This window comes from Melitaea cinxia, chromosome 7 (assembly GCF_905220565.1).
Source record: "Melitaea cinxia chromosome 7, ilMelCinx1.1, whole genome shotgun sequence".
NCBI classification, from domain to species: domain Eukaryota; kingdom Metazoa; phylum Arthropoda; class Insecta; order Lepidoptera; family Nymphalidae; genus Melitaea; species Melitaea cinxia.
Genome location: NC_059400.1, coordinates 11,383,998 through 11,404,767, shown reverse-complemented (window position 1 = coordinate 11,404,767; position 20,770 = coordinate 11,383,998). Strand labels below are relative to the sequence as shown.

At 32.9% G+C, this 20,770-nt stretch overlaps 1 protein-coding gene across 1 annotated transcript in view; it reads right to left on the bottom strand.

Moving 5' to 3' along the window:
- Positions 1-20,298, bottom strand: part of LOC123655360 (poly(rC)-binding protein 3) — a 232,359-nt gene extending 212,061 nt beyond the window's left edge. The window contains exon 1 of the mRNA XM_045591172.1: positions 19,784-20,298. The gene's annotated coding sequence lies outside the window, so the exon portion shown is untranslated. The remainder of the gene's footprint in view (positions 1-19,783) is intronic.
- Positions 20,299-20,770: the final 472 nt, after the last annotated feature.

Genomic DNA, 20,770 nt, shown 5'->3' with positions numbered 1-20,770 from the left:
CAATTTATTGGTCACACCATAATTTATTGGAAGTGAGAGCTTATACAAAGCTATACTGCTTACTATGAATTCATTTCTACACATCGTATGTCTGTTGATTGAAAATAATTATTAATCTAAGAATTAAATCTAATTTCATTTATTTACCCTTCATAACTGAACACGTTCAATTTTACTGATTTTTTTAACCTGTACAATAACACAAGTCATGATACATTGTCCATGCCGATATTACTTTTTTAATAAGCAATAGTTTATTAAACATTATACATATTTACAATTCACAACTTAAATTACTTAATATTACTTTTTCAATAATTTTTTTCTTATACAATAATATTATATAATTATGTTACTGTTGTACCAAAGATTATAGAAATAAATGATTTTTATTTATTATATTTTTTATTTATTGTTAATTACGAACATTGGAAGTCATTTCAAGTAAGCTTAAGGGCAATTTTATTACCAAAATAGTACATATATTAGATTTTTTTCGGACTGCTTATTTTAATTTAACTTACTTGTACTTTTCTAAAAAAATATTATAGCAAGTTTAAGCAAAGAATTTTAAACAAGAAATAAAAAAGAATATTAACCAGTAAGCTACAAAGATAGTAAATACGTCTGAAATTGATAAAACGTCATACGTCAGCGAACGAAACGAAACGTCAGCTTATAATATGTATGTACATAACTCGTATATACAAGCGATTGTAAGATGTGTTGTAGATAATCATAAAAAAAAAACAATATTTTTTTTTAGCTTTCAATAATGTTTAGTCTATAATACGTATCGCTTGTCTAATATTTAGTCTGTAATAAGTTCGTCTTCATTTCTTTACTTTTGATACCCTTTTATTATATCTTATCTTAATATATTACATTTTCGTTCTAATTCATAATATTTTTAAACAAGTATTTAGGTATACAAAAAATAATTTTACTCGTATAAGCTGTTATTTTTAAATGTGTTATTAATTTCTTGAGTCCAGCTTTTTTATTATTATTGGTGTATTCCATTATCTAAGATAAGAAGTCTGTGGCAGGGATTCCGTAACATTCTTTTGTGAAGAGGTAATGACGCAGAAGGAGGCCGCGGAGTGGGCCAGGGAGAAACACGTCTCCGCTGATCCACTCCGGCGCAGACGTATGGGGGCAAGGAGGAGACGGTTTGCTTACCTCCTCCCCCCCTCGTAATAGTGGGGTCGGCCGGACGACACAACCCCACATGTCTGAGGGGTGGCCTTGTTGTAAGTGAGGCTACCCCCACCATTGTGTTGGGGCCCGGAGGTTTCGTCCGGGTCTACCGCCAGGGCGAGGTGACGAATGCTAGCGCGACCCCAATTCGCCCCACACAGGCGGACGACTGCTTACACGTGGTAGTTTTTTAGTCAGTAGGAGTCTGACATAACCCTCTGGCGCCCTCACGCCGGAAGATATCCATGATAAAGATGGATTTTCGCCACGTAAAAAAAAGAAAAAAAGCGATTCACTGATACACTGTTTATTTTTGATTAGGTATTATTATTTTAAAGCGTATATTTTTAACAGTTCAACTTCTGTACCCAAAATACAATACAAGCATCGTAACACCAGAAGACAACAAATCCCTTCCAGAAGCTCTGGTCATCTTATTCACAACAGGAACAAACTGGTTAAAAAGCAGTTTTATTTTGCTTAAATCTTCTTCTTTACTTCCTTAATCAGACGTCTCCAGATTTTGAGCAGGATATTTCCTGCTACCTTACCTCAGTTACCTTACCTTCTACCCTACCTCAGTTAAAATAATATATATAAAAATAGCATTGGAAAAATATCTGCAATAATTATGTAATATCTCAGTGTGTCATATATCAGTGTCATATATTAAATTTCCGTCATAATTAACCTGTTTTAGTCAATTATTGTCTGCATAAACAAACACAAAAATGTTTGCAAAAGAAGTAATTTTATTTACATTTAATTACTTGTTCAAATTAATGAACACGTTTTTGTTCGCCGTCAGATTTCATGCTTTCGTAATAAAAAAGGTTGGTTATATAAAGAAATAAAAAAGAAGTCATTTTCTTTGTCAGATAACGTTCAAAATTGATGTAGGTATTCATTTCGTCCGAAGTGCTAATTTCAAGTATTTAAAAATACAAATTGACTGACGTCAGTCACGAAGTAGGTTAAATAAGGTTTCTTTGTAATCTTGTTATATATTCCGTTTGCTTTGTGAAATTTTATTTTATTCAAATAGATATTGCATTATTGATGGTAAACATTCATTGTTATTTTATAATTTACGTTTACTTTTTATTTTTTTGCTTTGTTTAAAAACGAACAATATTGATATGACGTTGATGATACTTATTATACATTATGTAAGTACCTGGGTGACCGAGCTTAGCTCGGTATTTTTAGTAAATCTTGTTTTTTGGAAATCATATTTAAATACGAATTACATTTTATAAAATATGAATAATATTTTTTTACCGACTATAATAAAAAATATAAATAAATATAAAAAATGAAAAATAAAAAAATAATTAAAAAAATAATGATAAAATATGAATAATAATATGAAGAATAATAAAAAATAAGAACTGGCTATTTAAATAAAAAATAACGAGTGCAAATAGAAAAAAAAAGAAAAAATAATACTTGATCTGCAAATTAGAGGATTTGAACCGTGGTGTTTTCGATCGATCACGACTGGCCGATTTCCCACCTCGGCCATTCTCCGATTAGCAAATTTTTCGTGTCCGGGCTTGTTTAAACCGTAATATCTATCATCATATTCAATAATGCACTTTTTTTATATATTTTAGATAGCATCCGTACCTAGCTGTAAAAAAAATATCGGCTTCTGTTTTAAGTAATTAGACTAAATTAATTTAACTTATCTTCAAAAAACCTCTGTTCCCTAATTACCGTGGCGTGTCCGCACACCAACTTAATCTTAAAACTTGCTTGTAATTTTTATAGCGTATAGATTTACTTTGATCCATTCAACGTTTTAAACGATATTAAGCAGCGTGTATCGCATAACAAAATATCAACTCAATAGAACCAGTCTACAAATAATTATTATGAAGTAATCGTATGTCCAATAGAAACTTCTAATTGCCGTAACATCTGCTGTTCTCGAGTGCACATCCCTAAATAAAAGTATTTGGCACATCACTACCGTACGCATCACGTCTCCTCAGCGTGTGCCGAGGTCCATCAGCAGTTGTATGACTCTCATGTTACTGTACCGCCAATGAAGCACGTGAGTATATAATTACCGCAGCCTTGGTTAAAAACTTTTCTAATTACCGTTGTTCTTATTTTAATACTAGATTTTTAAGATAGACCCAAGTTGATCATGTAAATGGAGACAGTACTTTGGCCTCCGTACGTTGTCATAAGCTAGAATTTGTATACTGTGTCGGTTTTAAACATTTTTATGAAAATTTATCGTTTTCTAATTACCGTATACTAATTACCATATGTTTATAATTACCGTTGTATGAAAAAGTAATACTTATTTACCGCGGTTTTCGTAGATTATTATTATTATTATTGTTCGTAAATATGTCTATATTATATGCTGACCATTCATCAAATTATTTAATTTATAGGATAGGAAAACCCAAAAAGACCAAAGAGGAAGTTAAAGAAAATAGAAGGCTTGCCGCGCGACAACGCCGAGAACGAATTAAAAATGCCCCTTTTTGTATTAGCAATCAAAAAAAAAAATAAAGGAGAAAGAAGGGTACAATAAAATAAATAAAAAAATACTGCCTATCTGCGAAATGTCACCAAAAGCCGGAAGAAAACTCAAAAAAGAAGTAGAGAAATTTTCAGAGCTTACTATAAAAGACAAAAGGAAAAGGGAAAATTGAAAACAATCGAGGAAGAAGTGACCTTAGATATAGAGGTGCTTGATAACAATATAACAGATCCTCTTGAAACTCTGTCACACCACATCACAATGATTTATCATACTCGCTGCGCTAAAAAGTACACTAAAAGAGTACAAAATTGTCCCGAAAATCCCAAATCAAAAAAAGAAGATAATCAGCAAGACGAAATTTTTCTGCAGTCGACTTCTTTTGAAAAAGAATTAGTTCCCATGAAAAAGACTACAAATTTTAAACCTTCTTTAACCACATCAACGCCGCGTCCATCTAGTGCTCTGTCATCATCTTCTACTGAAAGTATGTTATTTTATTATTAATCAATAATGAGCATTTGACCGAAATAAAGATACAAGTGTGAATATTACGGAACGAGCGTCTTCCTTGTGTTCAACACCGACTTCACCAACTTCACCATCTTCAAAGATAACTGTCGATAAACCGATACGTAAAAAAAATCTCACTCTTATTGTTATTTAGAAGGCATGTATAGAAAACAAATAAAGAAATGTCATATTTGAGACAAAACAATAGAGCTAAGAAGAGCAAAAGAAAAGTACAGGAAGCAAGTATTAAGACTGAAATATAAAACACGCTACATCCAAAACCAAAACAAAGTCATGATAAAGAAATAGAACCAAAGTATTTACATAATAATAATATAGGGACTACTGTAGAGAAAACCAAACAAGACGTCCAAATTTTTGTAGAGCAAGATGAGATCAGTCGCATTTGTCATGGCAAGAGAGAATATATTTCAAGAAAAACGTGGCGTGAACTCATGTGTCTTGTCTTGTCTTGCCCATAGTCACCACGCTGGGCAGGCGGGTTGGAGACCGCAGGGCTGGCTTTGTTGCACCTAAGACGCTGCTGCCCGTCTTCGGCCTGTGTATTTCAAAACCAGTAGTTGGATGATTATCCCGCCATCGGTCGGCACTTTCAAGTTCCAGGGTGGTAGTGCAACTGTGAAATCCCTTAGTCGCCTCTTACGACACTCACGGGAAGAGAGGGAGTGGCTATATTCTTACTGCCGTAACCACACAGCATATTTTCTAATTACCGTTACAATAAATATAAAAATTTTCTAATTACCATACTCATAAATTTTTTAAGTCTCATTATCTAGAAAACCACAATTAACTGTTACATGCCAAATTAATTATTGAATTCGTATTTTTGATTTGTTTCATATTTTAATGTGTTTAAGTCAAATCCGTGAAAAATAAAAAACGTCACGGTAATTAGGCAAAGAACGCCGAATTGGAGAATGACCGACCTGAGCTATTACAACTTTATTGAAAAGTGCGAAATTTACCTTCGTATTCTAAAGATGTAGTAGCCATTTTTTCATTGTCTAAGAACTGGGATAAAACGACATTTTCTAAAAATGAATTCTAGCTAGATTTATTCCCCGAAATCCCTTGCATATTAAATTTCATGAAAATCATTGGAGCCGTTTCCGAGATTCAGATTATATATAGAAGAATTGCTCATTTAATTGTATAAGATTTTCATATTATACGTATACATGCTTCATATCACGATTGAGCCTTGAATATCTCACTGCTGGACATAGGCCTCTTTCCCCATATAGGAGAAGGATTGGAGCTTAATCTACCACGCTGCTCCGCTGCCGGTTGGTGGATACATCTCCTACTGTGAGTAACGGTTGTTTTCAGGTGTCTATTACAATAACTGAGACCGAGCGCTAAGCGTGCTCTCTGAGGCACAGTGGGGAGACCCACAAGGACATACATCAAAGCCGGGAATAAATATTTGTACAAATACATATCCATCCCAAGCGGGAATTAAACCCGAAAACCACCGGTGCTTAGGTGCCTAAATGGCGCACTCACCACTACACCAGGGTTGTTAATATACATGCTAGAAATAAAATGTACATAATACATTTATCACGATTAAAATACTATGCACCCAATCATCATATTTTTTTAAGAAATACATTAACGTAACATTGTGCAGGGTAATATATGATATTCTAAGACTAATTTTCTTTCTTTTGTGATAACTATATATATTTGTGACTATAAAAGTCGTAATTTATTATATATTAATATATTAATTTATAGTCGTAGTTTTCAAGCTAAATATTTTAGATTATTTAGTCTTTGATTCTTAGTATCCTTTTAGCGTAGAATTGAAAAAAAATATTACAGCTTTATCATTTTTGTAAAGTGCTTAAAATGTTTTTAAAGTTATACATCTATGTTTTTTAGAACATTATTATTTAAATTTTTATTAAAATATCAAGATCTCGCATTCGTGAACACGTCCTTTGCAAATATTAATGATGTTATTACGAGTGTTCTACATAAATAAATGTAATAAACTCTCGTCCATAGAAATACACAAAACTTATACGAAAAGTTTTATCATATTTATTTTCATTCAACGAAAAATCATTGCCGGCTTGAAACAATATTATTTTGATAAAACGATAGCATTCCTAACATTATATATTCAGGGAACATATTCATTTTGGGACAAATTCGATCCATAGCAGTGAAGCGCAAAGTCGGGGCGCGTACGAAAGGGCGAGTTATTCACGCGTACCAGATTGACAACCGGCAAAAATACCCAACGAAATTGGAACTCTTAGTGAACATTATGACAAAAAATTCTAGTGTACCGTGTATAGGTTTAGAACTTTTGTATACTGTTTTTAAGTTTTATCTTATACTGTATATATTAGACTGAGCCAAAAACACGACTATATTTTTAACGATACTGTGAAAATATATTTCGTGATGATAACAAAGATTATCGTGAAATTTTGGGCCATTAATAATAATATTAAAGGGTGTATCGTTACGACTACAAGTTTTTAATAGTAATCGCATTTTTTTCATCATCGTTCATTATCATCATTTCAGCCTATTACAGTCCACTGCTGGATATAGGCCTCCACAAGTTCACGCCAAAAATGGTGTGAACTCATGTGTGTTACCCATAGTCACCACGCTGGGCAGGCGGGTTGGTGACCGCAGGGCTAGCTTTGTCGCACCGAAGACGCTGCTGCCCATCTACGGCCTGTGTATTTCATTGCTAGTAGTTGGATGGTTATCCCGCCATCGGTCGGCTTTTTAAGTTCCAAGGTGGTAGCGGAACTGTGTTATCCCTTAGTTGCCTCTTACGACATCCACGGGAAGAGAAAGGGTGGATATATTCTTCATTGCCGTCACCACAAACATCGCATTTTTTTACTCATTCTTTATTTTTTCAATTTTGTGTTTTGATTTTTGATTAAATTGATTAAAAATACTTATTTTCAAAGGAAATTTAACACCCTACAAAAAAGTTTCTTAACATTTTTAACTAAATTCAGTCCTATCAAAGTTATTCGACGTTGAAGTTAAATTCAAAAGTAACTGATCGTTTTTTAACCGACTTCCAAAAAAGGAGGAGGTTCTCAATTCGACTGTATTTTTTTTTTTTTTTTTATGTATGTTACATCAGAACTTTTGACCGGGTAGACCGATTTCGACAAATTTTGTTTCAATCGAAAGGTGGTGTGTGCCATTTGGTCCCATTTAAATTTATTTGAGATCTAACAACTACTTTTCGAGTTATATCTAATAATGTGTTTTTACTTGACGCTTTTTTCGTCGACCTACGTTGTATTATACCGCATAACTTTCTACTGGATGTACCGATTTTGATAATTCTTTTTTTGTTGGAAAGGGGATATCCCTAGTTTGGTACCATGATAAGGAAACCAGGATCTGATGATGGGATCCTAGAGAAATCGAGGGAAACTCTCGAAAATCCGCAATAACTTTTTACTGGGTGTACCGATTTTGATAATTTTTAATTTAATCGAAAGCTGATGTTTATCATGTGGTCACATATAAATTTTATCGAGATCTGATAACTACTTTTAGAGTAATCTTTGATAACGCGTAGTTGCTTGACTATTTTTTCGTCGATCTACGTTGTATTACTTGTCGATGTAATTGAAGTCGGTTTTTTTTTTCGTTTGCGTGCAAACACAATTATTCGCGTTACACATGATTTTTCTATTATTCAGTGTGCTTATGACTTTATTTATTTATTTATTTGCGAGTATATTTTACATTATATGGTTTTCAAATTTGGGGGCTACAATGGTATTGTGCCTCGGGCGCGAGTTAAACTCGCTACGCCACTGTGTAGATAACCCGTCGTTTACAAGCAAAATAATAGATTGATAAATTATGATTTTAAATAAAAAAAATAGTTGTCCAACAAAACAAAGCTATTCTCAATATTTAAGTCATACATTTTTCAATCAAGTGGAATGAATCGAAACGCAAAATTGAAAAAATAAATCAATGTTTAAGGCACGATTACAAGGAAACGGCTTGTTTTACATTAATTTACTAAGATACCCGTTTTCTAGGAAATTTAATTTCCTTTTAGAATACGCATAGCTCAAATTTTTTAGATTAATAATTGACGAGCTTTGCGTTAAAAAATGCGATTACTGTTAAAAAACCTATTGTAACAAACCACCCTTAATAATATTATTAAGTGCTCAAACTTTCACGATAATATTTTTATAACACCATGAATTATATTTTCGTAGTATCGTTAAAAAAAATAGTCGTTTTTTACCCAGTCTTCTGTATATGACGCCGCGTTGGCGCAGCGGTCACAGCCATGGATTGTACCTGTTGCGCTGGCGGTTGCGGGTTCGATCCCCGCAAATGACAAACATTTGTATTGGCCATACAGGTGTTTGCTGTAGTCTGGGTGTTTGTGCAGTCCTTGTGGGTCTCCCTGGTTAAGCCGTCGGTCCCGGTTGTTATCATGTACACCTGATAGCGATCGTTACTCATAGTAGGGAATATATCCGCCAACCCGCATTGGAGCAGCGTGGTTGATTAAGCTCTGATCCTTCTCCTACATGTGGAAAGAGGCCTATGCCCAGTAGTGGGATATTACAGGCTGAAGCGATCTGTATATGCATATTCTATTTAATTTTTTGTGTAGTAGTCAAAAACCATAGTCTACGAAACAGTATTTTTTTTTCAATTTTTTTTAATTATTTAAAACCAAATCAATTTAAGTTTATCGAAGATCAAGCTATGTATAACCTTTAGTGATGAAACGTATTATATTTTATTATGTACTCGACTTTGTGAAAATTTTAATTCATCAAAAGATATTAAGTTTGATAGAAATCAAATCATTTTAATTAAAATTAAAAGCAATGCCAATATTGCTTGCCTGCAGTTTCTGATAATAGCCCAAATCAATACAGAGCGTCCGTTGGCCTGAAGCCGCTAAGTTATTTAAAATGCAGTCGACACATCATCCGAATGAAAATGCAATATTCGCCTTACCCATGCGGAAACATGGTTATTTTCAACCGCATTTTTCATCGAAATAATCCCTTAACGCGGGAACTAATGTTGTTTAAAAGGATTCTTTAGAAAAAAACTTTTGGATATTATGAGTATGTAAATAACTAATACTTTATTTTATGTTACTATTTTTTAACTTACTATCTCCAAGCCTAATTAGAATTAAAATAAAAAAAGATTGTAGTATATTTCCTTATACTTCGAATTATTTTCCACGTGTAATTTAAATAAAATTTTATTTAGGTATATAGAATTTTATTTTGGTAATATACAAGGAGTGTCCCAAACGATATCCGACCATTTGAAAACTTAAACTTGTAGGTTATTTTATTTCAGTTGATGACTTAAAAAGAAATATATTTAAATGTTTACGAAAAATCAACAGAATCAGCACCTGAGACTAATGAGGTCGCCGGTTGCATTACTGTATCAACTTTTACCCAATTTAATTTATATTACGCTTCTTCTTAACAATATCCTTAGTCCAGGAGTTCTGTTTTGTTTAACTTTTATATGCTGTTATGACAAAGTTTTAACAAGCTTCATTCAGATATGGCTCCCTGTTGTCAGACTGCGGTATTATTAAAACAACGTAAAGGACTATTTAAATGCACTACTACAAGATTATTTAATTAAAGAATTTAAAGATTAATGCAAATGATAGACGCGATAACAATCTTTTGTGTTTTTGAATAGCGATAAGACCATACAACATATTTTATTACTAGCTTCATTATCAATCAACATTATACATAAGTAAAAAAAAAACTACAAAAATTACGATTTAATTCAACGCGGAAGTTTCTTTCTAAATAATAAGTAAATTCTTTAAAGGCAATTATTTCTTACATGTAGAGTTTAAATTACTTAGTGTAATTTGCTTAATTATGTAATGTATACGCATACAGTTCACTAGAAACTCGATACTTCCGAACATAGTTGTTTGACGCTAAATTAGCTAGTTAATGAGCAGTATCTATCAAGTATTTATTAACTGTGTTGTGATATTAGAACAATTTCTTATTCGATACTAAAAATTATGTTTTCAGAACTAAAGGAATTTCTGTTTTCTTCTCTTTCCTCTAACTTTCTCACAAGATACTTAAAAAGTGTAGTTGTGAATATTTACGGAAAAATCTATTTGAAAATACTGAACAAAAAATCTCACAACACTGATTCCCATCATCGTGATGTTGCCTTCAAAATGATATTGTGACTTTTTTCATGAAACACTGTTTCTTCATTTTGCCTCTAAGAAATTTCAGATTTTGTATTTTTACTTTTAACGACTTCAAAAAACGGAGGAGGTTCTCAATTCCACCTACTTTTTTTAATTTTTTTTAATGTATGTTACCTCAGAACTTTTTACTGGGTGAACCGATTGAAATATTCTTGTTTTAGGTTAAAGCTAATGTTCATTTAAATTTGATGAACCAGATCTGACTAGTACTTTTTGACTTATCCATGATAATGCACATTGACTTGACTATTTTTTCGTCTACCTAAGTTGTATTACTGTTCCATGTAATTGAAGTCGGTTTTGTATTGTTTGCAAACAAACATAATTATTATGGCTCCTACTAGAATTTATGGATCCAAGATAGACATAATACACAAGCACAAACACCCAGAGCACACCAAACATCTCTAATCGTTGAACACTTTGTCAAACAGTTCACTAGTTTATACGTTTATATAATAAAATGAAAGAATAGTGTATAAAAGAATTCTATAGTATACCAAATTGTATAAATTGCACCGCATAAATTATTCGTGCTAATATGAAATTATTAAAATATAGCTTTATATATTTAACGTATAATTTTAGAGCCACTGATTCGGAATGTCGATTGAGGAAAAAAAAACATCTAGAGTCACAGTATTTAATCTTTTAAATTACACGTTGTGCATAGTAGTAATATTCAAAATTTAAGTACCATCATTATACAGATTTATGGACAAACACTACAGTCAAAATATTTAAGTACAGAGTGACAATTCGAAATATTATATAGCTTTTTCTTACATCGAATCCCTATTGAACAATATCGAAATACACACATTTACTTTAGTATCATAACTGACAATATCATTAAAAACTTCAAGCTAGTATTTCAACTAATCGTAATGATAGCATTTATCCTGGTTGGGTGTTTGATTATGACAATAATAATTATTAATTGTTTAGTATAACCCATGTTATAAAACATAACCTTGTAGTAGAGTTAATATATTTTAACATGTAAAAGTTCAAAAGTAGCTTCATTCCTTATTATTATTTTATTTGTCGATACAGCGTCATTATTAATCACATGAATATAACTGTTCCAGTTTTGTAACGGAATCAACTATAGTCTCGCTCCGTAAACCTGTCTAGGGCTTACTACTTATCTGTTAGGTCGTTCACACTATCCTCTTCCGTAAGCTGCCCTTACGGTTATTTATCTACTGTTAGAATAATAAATAGTTCATATGATTTTTCTTTCGTATATCTTTAAATAGCTTTTTACATATTTTAAAATTTTTTGTCAGGTTATTCTTATTTTAATAATTGAAATATAAATCCTAATGTTATTTTAATGTTATTTATCCTTTATTTCAAACTATTTTTTCCGTAAATAACACAATTTCAGCTGTATTCTCCCACTAAAATATAGCCTATTGCTGCTCAACAGTTTTTTTTTGTTATGTTCTTAAAACGCTGTATTAAAAAATCTAAACTTTTATAGTCTGTGTTTCCACTTATAAGTTTTCTTTGTTATAAGAAACTATGTGTGAATTAATTAAGAAAATTTATACACATTATCTTATAACATGGGTCATATAAGTACAATATGCTAAACAGTCTTGGAAAATATCACCCTCTAAAGTCTGAAGACGTTTTATTATCAAGCAAAGCATGCCAGGTATAGTTTCTAGGTTGTGGGCGCTATCCGGTAGACGGTTATTATGGAAAAGAAGATAAATAGGAACAATAACATTCACTGTCTAGTTAATTTTGATATTGATTAAAATAATTAATCAAAATCTAATATATATAATATCTCATGTCACAGTGTTTATTGTGAAACTGCTCCGAAACGGCTAGACCGATTTTATAAAAAAATTTGTGCGTATCGGGTAAGACTGACCAAACCCAATTTTTTAATAGCGTTTAACGACAAGACAAAGTTTTCCGGGTCAGCTAGTAAACTATAAAACTAAATTCTAAACTCTAAAATTATATCATCGTTTAGGTACCTCTTAGGTATGCTATGTGGTTACGTAAAGAATATAGCCACCACCTCTCTTCCAGTGGGTATCGTAAGAGGCGACTAAGGGATAACACAGTTCCACTACCATCCTGGAACTTAAAAAACCAACTGATGATGGGATAACCATCCAACGGCTGGCTTTAAATTACACAAGCCGAAGACGGGCAGCAGCGTCTTCGGTGCGACATAGCCAGCCCTGCGGTCACCAACCCGCCTGCCCAGCGGGGTGACTATGGGCAACACATATGAGCTGCCGCCATTTTTGGCGCGAACTTGTGGAGGCCTATGTCCAGCAGTGGACTGCGATAGGCTGAAGTAATGAGGTACCTCACAGTTTAGACACAAATCGGTATTAACAAAATTGTCTCCAAAAACACAAATTTAAAATAATCACTTACTGTAATTTAATAATATAAATTTACTTAAAATACTTTCACAACAACAAGAGTTAACGTAATTTTCAAGTGATTAAACACTTTGATCTATTACGTTATAATTTGATACTTAAACGGTATAAACGATTCATCATCTCATAAGGTCAGCGGACAGGTTGGTAGCCAAACGTTTTCAGAAGCTTACAAGCCACTAATTACGCCGGATCTTACAAATAAAGGCTCTCACAAAACCCGTATTAATGCCTATTTGATCCTCAAGATTCTCAAGTTCTATGAATAGAATACCAATCGATATAAAATTCATGGTATTTGAAAATTTATGCTCAGAAAGCAATAAAAGCATTTTTATAACATACTTCAAACTTGATGAGATGAAAACTTTGACTTTATGGAAGAGCGGTTTTACAAAGCGAAAACGATATGAAAACTCTCCCGTATACAGAGGTTCAATAGACTCTCTCAAGACGTATTTTGTTTGGATTTTTGATTCCGATAATAAACAAAATCATTCAGAGATGATTTCACCGAATTTTACCGTAAAGTAAAAGGTGAAGTTTTTTAAGAGAAAAGTTATACATATATAATGGAAGTAAGACTCGCACTCAATAGGATCGAAGAATATATATATTTGTAGTTACTGTACTGAAGTAATATGTTAACCGTACTATGCGTCATGTAGTGTAAAAACTGAGGTATTAAGTCGCGTAGATGTTTTCAATTCATAGTTGGTACTGGGTTTCACCGTTCTGTCGGACTTGTCGCGCCAGTTACACGGTATTAGATGTGACTAGTTAAGGTGAAGATATACTCACCGTAATGTACACATATCAAGAAGTATTTGTTGAACGTAAACGTCTATGATTAAGAGCCTTTTTTACCAGTTGTAGATAACGCTATTTGACGGATGACGATACAAATAGACTTTGATAACGGGAGGTAAAATAGGCCATTAAGACCTGTTTCTCCTCCATATGCGAATAGAAATATCTCATAAATATAATAGAAGTCGATGGTAAAAATGAATAATGAATCAAAAACTTTCAACTGTCGGATATCGTTATCTGTCAAATAGCGTTAATCACAACTGTTGTAAGGGACCCCTAAGAAAGATAGTCATGTTATTACTATGACGTCTTTATTTCAAACGAAGTGCCATTTAAAATACAACATGTTTTTGATCATCATCACTTAAGCCTATCGCAGTCCACTGTTGGACATAGGTCGCCACAAGTTTGCGCCAAAAAATGGCGTGGACTCATATGTGTTGCCCGTAGTTACCACGCTTGGTAGGTGGGTTGGTGACCGCAGGGCTGGCTTTGTCTTACCTAAGACGCTGCTGCCCGTCTTCGGTCTGTGTATTTCAAAGCCAGCAGTTGGATGCTTATCCCGCCATCGGTCGGCTTTATAAGTTCCAAGTTGGTAGTGGAACTGTGTTACGTTTCTGATACGACGTACGATTTAGTCTCTAACATCCCGCTGCTACACATCGGCTTTTTTTTTTGTCCATGTAGGAGAAGGATAAGAGCTTAATCCACCATGCTGCTCTATTACGGGTTAGCGATATGTTTTCTACTATGAGTAACAATTCGGATTGATTCACGGTGGGGAGACCCACAACGATATCACAAATACATATATTCTACGCAACTAAGCCACCTTTATACACATATAACAAAACTAGCTGTGACCGCGGCTTCGTCCGCGTGGAGTTTGACATAAAAGTCATTGTCCAGTTCGCAGTTATAAAATAAATAAATATCTAAAATAAAATTAGCCTAGGTTACTCCTTATTACATCAGCTGTGTGCCATTAAAAGTCCCGTCAAAATCGGTCCAGCCGTTTCGGAGATTAGGCGGAACAAACAGACAGACAGACAGACAGACCAAAACTGTAAAAATATTATTTTGGTATATGTACCGTGTATAACATACACATGAGTTTACTAAAATGCGGTTATTTTAATATTACAAATAGACTCTCCAATTTTAATTATTTGTATTTGTATTATATATTATTATAAAACACTCATTCAAATTAATGTTATAATGATGTGTTTGAAGTTTGAAAACTTGCTGAACTTGAACTTGCTTGAAAACTTATAATTACTTATTTTTTTAAGAGTACACCTACGAAGGTTAGAATCGTATAGTCACCCCATAGTGGTGAAACGGGAGTTCAGAGTTTGTATTGGGAAAGAATTTAATTAATTTTATGTCATGTCCGCCTTCTTAGACTTCGAAATAACTGCCATTTTCGCAAACAATGTCTCAAAAAACATAAATAACAACACCCATGTCGATTGTTAGGTTTATTTACCCCATTTCACCCCCTAAGGCCGACGCCACATTGGCGCAACGGTCACAGCATGGATTGTACCGTTGCGGTGGCGGTTGCGGGTTCGATCCCCGCACATGACAAACATTTGTATTGGCCATACAGGTATTTGCCGCGGTCTGGGTGTTTGTGCAGTCCTTGTGGGTCTCCCCACCGTGCCTCGGAGAGCACGTTAAGCTAAGGTAAGTTATAAAATAAAAAATGAAATAACCATCTCATTTAGAATTCAACAAATGAATTCTTCTTAGCTAGATGTACTAAGATGCTATTTTACTGTATGTCGTAACATAAAAATATATTTTAAAGCTAAAAATCAGAAATTAAATATTAAAGTCTACCGTCGCGCGAAGTTGTAGTCGCAAGTATTTCGGAACACGCGTACGTTTCTATTTATAAGATAAACATTAATAAACTGCTTTAAACAGTGAAGCGTTTGCAAATTTATATGTACATTTGCTTATTCATCAAAATACGAATAAAATGGTATGATTATTTTAATGTACATTTTGCCCGTGAATTCATGCGTGTTTTGAATTAGGTTTCTGAATACATTATTATTATTACGAGTAGTAGTAACATAACTTCTGTGTGAAATAAAAGTCACCAGTTTTAAAGCATGTCTTCAGAAACACGTAACAAAATCAATTTTGGTGTAGGTATCATTAAATAATCCAACGTAGAAGTTATAAGGAGGCAGGAAAGAAATTAACAATTTTTTCGCTAGCAGAGCTAGTAGTATCAACCATACATTTTTGTTAACATTTCCGAAGAATTTTCTGGCAGAATTCAATAGTGTACAGTTTTGCTATACAATTAGATATGTATGAAATGCTATAATTTAAATAGTACAACTAGATCGAAGTGATTCAGCCTGTGACATCCCACTGCTGTGCCTCTTTTTCCATGTTGGAAAAGGATTGGGGCTTACTTCTTATAAATCAATTAATCTTAATTAAGGAAAAATATTCTCTAATTTGAGTGACACAACAACCGGGACTGACAGCTTAACATTGACAACTAACAACTTCACTGTCTAAGTTACATAAAATAACAATTCCTGTTGATGTTGAATAAAATATAATTTCAGTACGTCATAGTGTATAAAATATGAATGATATAACGTAGGACCTATCTGCCGTGGCAGGGCATCTAGGTCGAAAATAATGTTCACATAGTCCCAATAGGAAAATATGTCTCCATTTTTGCGGCCCTGAGCGTATATAATTTAACCCATAAAGACCGTAAGGGAGAAAGTTTTCAACGCACTAAGTGTAATTCAGGAAAAGTTTTTAACACAACAGTTAATGCTTTTGGGTGCTTATTATAAAAAGGTATCACATTTACAAAATTAAATTCATTAAAAAAAAGAAGATACATTGTTTTAAGTCATTACTTTAAAAAAAGAACTTTTATTACAGAGTCAACATGCCCGAGAGAGTTCTAATTGATTAAGGGCTTCAAAAACTTTTATAACCGTCAATTTGCTATATTCCATTTTGAGTTGTCTATATAGACTTAGAGAGAGAGGGAGAGAGAGAGAGAGAGAGAGTAGTGCGTAATTTTCGATAGTAATCTTTTTACATATAAAAATGAATGGTAAAATGTGTTCGTAAGTAAGTAATAACTCAACAACGCCTGGACCAATTCTTTTTTTTAAATGTTCGTTGAAGTCCAAGGATGGTTTTCACGGCGAGAAAAATCCGAATAATTTCCGTTAAAACCCTAAAAACAGCCCTTTTCTTTTTCCCATACAAACGTTTTCTAACTAAAATGTAGAGTCAATTTGAACTTTATTGCTATTCAATAAAGTTCATGTGAAATAATATATTAGAGCGCATTTTACGTAAGTTATTAATGATTAAATTTGTCTTATTCGTAGACTACATTTTAATTTAATTTACATACAGTAAAAATGGTATTAACTAGCTATTTCACATTACCTATTATATTGTTGCGGGGGCGTTAACAATGGAAAATTCCCGTTTTTAAACTATCGACTCCAAATTTGGTACAAATCTCCTATATATGATGTAGAAATGATCGATGAGCGGGTTTTAGGATAACTCATGCCCAATAAGGATTACGGGGGTGGGCGGTAACAATGAAAATTTTAAATGTATGTTACTCCGAAAGCATCTGTAATTTTGTTTGACTTGGAAGATATGGTAGTTTTTATCTTAATTGGACTCGGTAGGTGGCGCTGCTATCTGTATGTAGCTCTGAAACTACTAAATCATTTATATCAAATTTTGTAAGCATCTGTAATTTTGTCTCACTTGGAAGATATGTTAGTTTTTATCTCAATTGGACCCGTTAGGTGACGCTGCTATCGGCATGTAAGCTATCAAGTTTGGTAGCTGTTTTTCGAGCAGAACAACGTCTGCCGGGTTCGCTAGTTTCAAATAATTTTACTTTGATTATGCTTGAAACTTTAAATCTTGAAAAAACACGAAAACAATCCCCGCCCTCACTCTGCCGCGCCCACTTGTCTTTAAGTACTTAACAACTATTTCAATAATATTCATTCATTCAGATCAATGGCTTCCAAATGGATTTTGCCAAATATAGTACTAGTTTGTATGTCTAGATTGACTGAGACAGAGTTCAAACATTACACTTTAAGTGATTTAAAAAATCTCATTGTTGCGTACTAATTTCAAAGAAACTTTTATCCCTCTTATCCACGAATTTATTAAGCAAAAAATTTTGCCGTGCATTATAACTGTACCTAAAACTGTTATTTTTTTAATTCGTTTTTATTTATTAATTTTGGAGAGTACTCCAAAGTGTAAGACATTATTGTTCACAACAATAGTAACAGACAAAAACTCGTATTAAATAAAGAACTAGAAATCAAATTATAAACAAACAACAACAAATGAATTTTATGCGGTAGAATTAGAAACATTTGAGCGATGCAAGCGCACACGCAATAGCGTGTGCGCAAAATTCGGGTAGATGTTTAATTCCACGCGGTCAACATACGTTTGCAAACAAGTATTTAATGTATTATGCGCTTCCGTATATGTTTTTACAATAATTTTCTAGTGAGCAAATAGGTTTTTTTTAATTAGCTACATGTACTCATAATAATAAAAATTCATATTTTATTTATTTGTGGTTATATGTTATTACTATTTTATTATTATTATTATTAAATTTAACTTGACATTTAATTATCTCGGTTCTTGTATAATCTGAAATAATGTGCTGAAGACCTTCTTCAGATGATGATATATTTCTCTCTTGAATCTTGAATGATATATTCTCTTCAGATATTGATTTATGTATCTCATACAACAAGATATACTTATATGAATAACACATATATATAATAAAATATTAAACGTGTATTCTTATTTAAATATTTAAAAATACACACAAGTTGACATCACATGCCTGATTTTGTGTCACCTGTAGTGTTTTTTTATATTTTTTTTATTTTATTATATAAGGAAACTTAGCTGCAAAAGTTGAAGCTTAAAGTATTCTTTAACTTTATATATAAAAAAAGTTATTTCTTAAGAAATCCAATTAATTTTGTAAACTGTGAAGAAATTAACTTTGCATTGTAAATTTTCTTACTTCAAATAGTTTAAAGACATTCCTATTCGATAACTTCGTTTTAAGAATCTTTTTCTTACGAAATAAGTACGAAGCACAGTTGAAATATGAAACAAGACCTTAAAGAAAAGTTATCGTTTCAACATTAATTTTTGTAACGAGAAAATAAAGGTAACCTCGCTATTAAATATTACTTAACAAAATATTTTACGGTTATTTTTTTTCAATAAAAGAATAAATAAATAAAGACATACAATATTTTTCAAAATATATCAAGAACGACCTACGAGTTCGATGTATGATCCGATCTTGTCATTCAAGCATGTTGTATGATGGCCGATTAAGGGAATTGGTTTTATGTCATATCAAGGATTTCAATGTCAGTTTAGCTCGTTTCGTCTTCAATAACGTTAATTACTGGATTGACTTTATTGATGTGGCTTTTGATTTCGTTAACATAACTTATTATTCTATATATTCCTGTTTAACATTCCCAAAAATGTTCAAACTATTTAATTAAAAGTTTTATAACTAGTAGTTATTTTTAGTTATTTTTTCAATGAACACGTGTAGGTATCTCTCAAATTACTGACAATATTTAACGAGACTATTAAATACTTTTAAACTAATTTGATAAGTAGCACACGCATAAATTCCTATCTCTGTTCAAGCGAATTACTTCTTAAGTTAAGTAAAATATTATTGTAATGTTTTGAGGCTACAATAATATCTCAAAATTTAATGCAATTTCAAGGCAAAGAACAATTAAATAGAAATATTAAAAATTAATCAAAGAAAATAAATTTATAGGTAACATCTCTGAAAAAGAAAATAAGCAATTGAAGTGAACAGAAAATTAATAAGAAAACAACTCAATTTTATGTAGAATCTTCAGCCTGTACTTCAGTTTAATATCTGCTTCTTTAAACTGCGCTATCAAGAGAACATATTAAAAAAAGCAGACGAAGACGATTTCTTACCTACTTAAAAGATGTAAATGAGATCGGAAACTTGAAACTGATGTCTTTGACTTGAGTCACTTTTCACTACTCCAACAATCCAAATATTCTTATTTTCGTTCACAAAGTCTAACCGAAAGTCACAATTCAGTTATTAATTTTATTTTAACGTAAAGACACTGTAAAATAAACTTTAAATAAATTTAAACTACGAAGTTAAGTACAAAGCAAAGAGAAACAACCGAAGCGAGCAGAGAACAATGAAAAATAGTCTTAATGAATAAGAGGTTTATTTATTTTCAAAACGATACTTCGGGGAAACGGCACACTCAATTTAGTACCGGTAGGATTTGGAGATCGTACGTCACGGACAGGAGAGGTTCGGACACACGACCGAGGAGACCGAGTCGACGTGAGTGACGCTGAACCAGGGCCTCCCGCCCGCCTAGCGCCGCGCTCTCCCGTGAGCAAAAAGGATGCAGCGAGCTAACCCCCGGCCCCGCGAATATCGTCGTTCTGATCTTCTAGCCAGAGTCTCAAGTACTCTTCACAGTTGGCAGCGTTCGTTCGGAGAGGGAGGGTTTTCTCTTTATTAATTCGAAACTGACGTATGACACAATGATGCTGCTTTATGATTTTGTATCTTATGCTAAAGGTATTAGAATTAATTGTAGCTTAAAAGACGTGAGATGAACACCTGACGTTCGGCGTCATATCGCGAAACATATGCCCCGGTTGGCTAGGTGTAGCAAATACCATAACGAATACTTTGGCTGAACACGCGGCATATTATGCAACGTTACGTCGGGTATTGTGCAGTTAATATTTTCTTCTCCTTCGAGTAAGCTTTTAAAGCATGCCAGCGCTTTTACTATGAAACAACGTATGCACACTATTCTTAAAAAAAGATTAAAAAACATCTTGAATGGCCCGAACCTACTTATAATGCATTCATTTCTTTGTTATTTTGCCTTCTTTTGTAAACCCCTGCAAGTATTCTTACGGTGA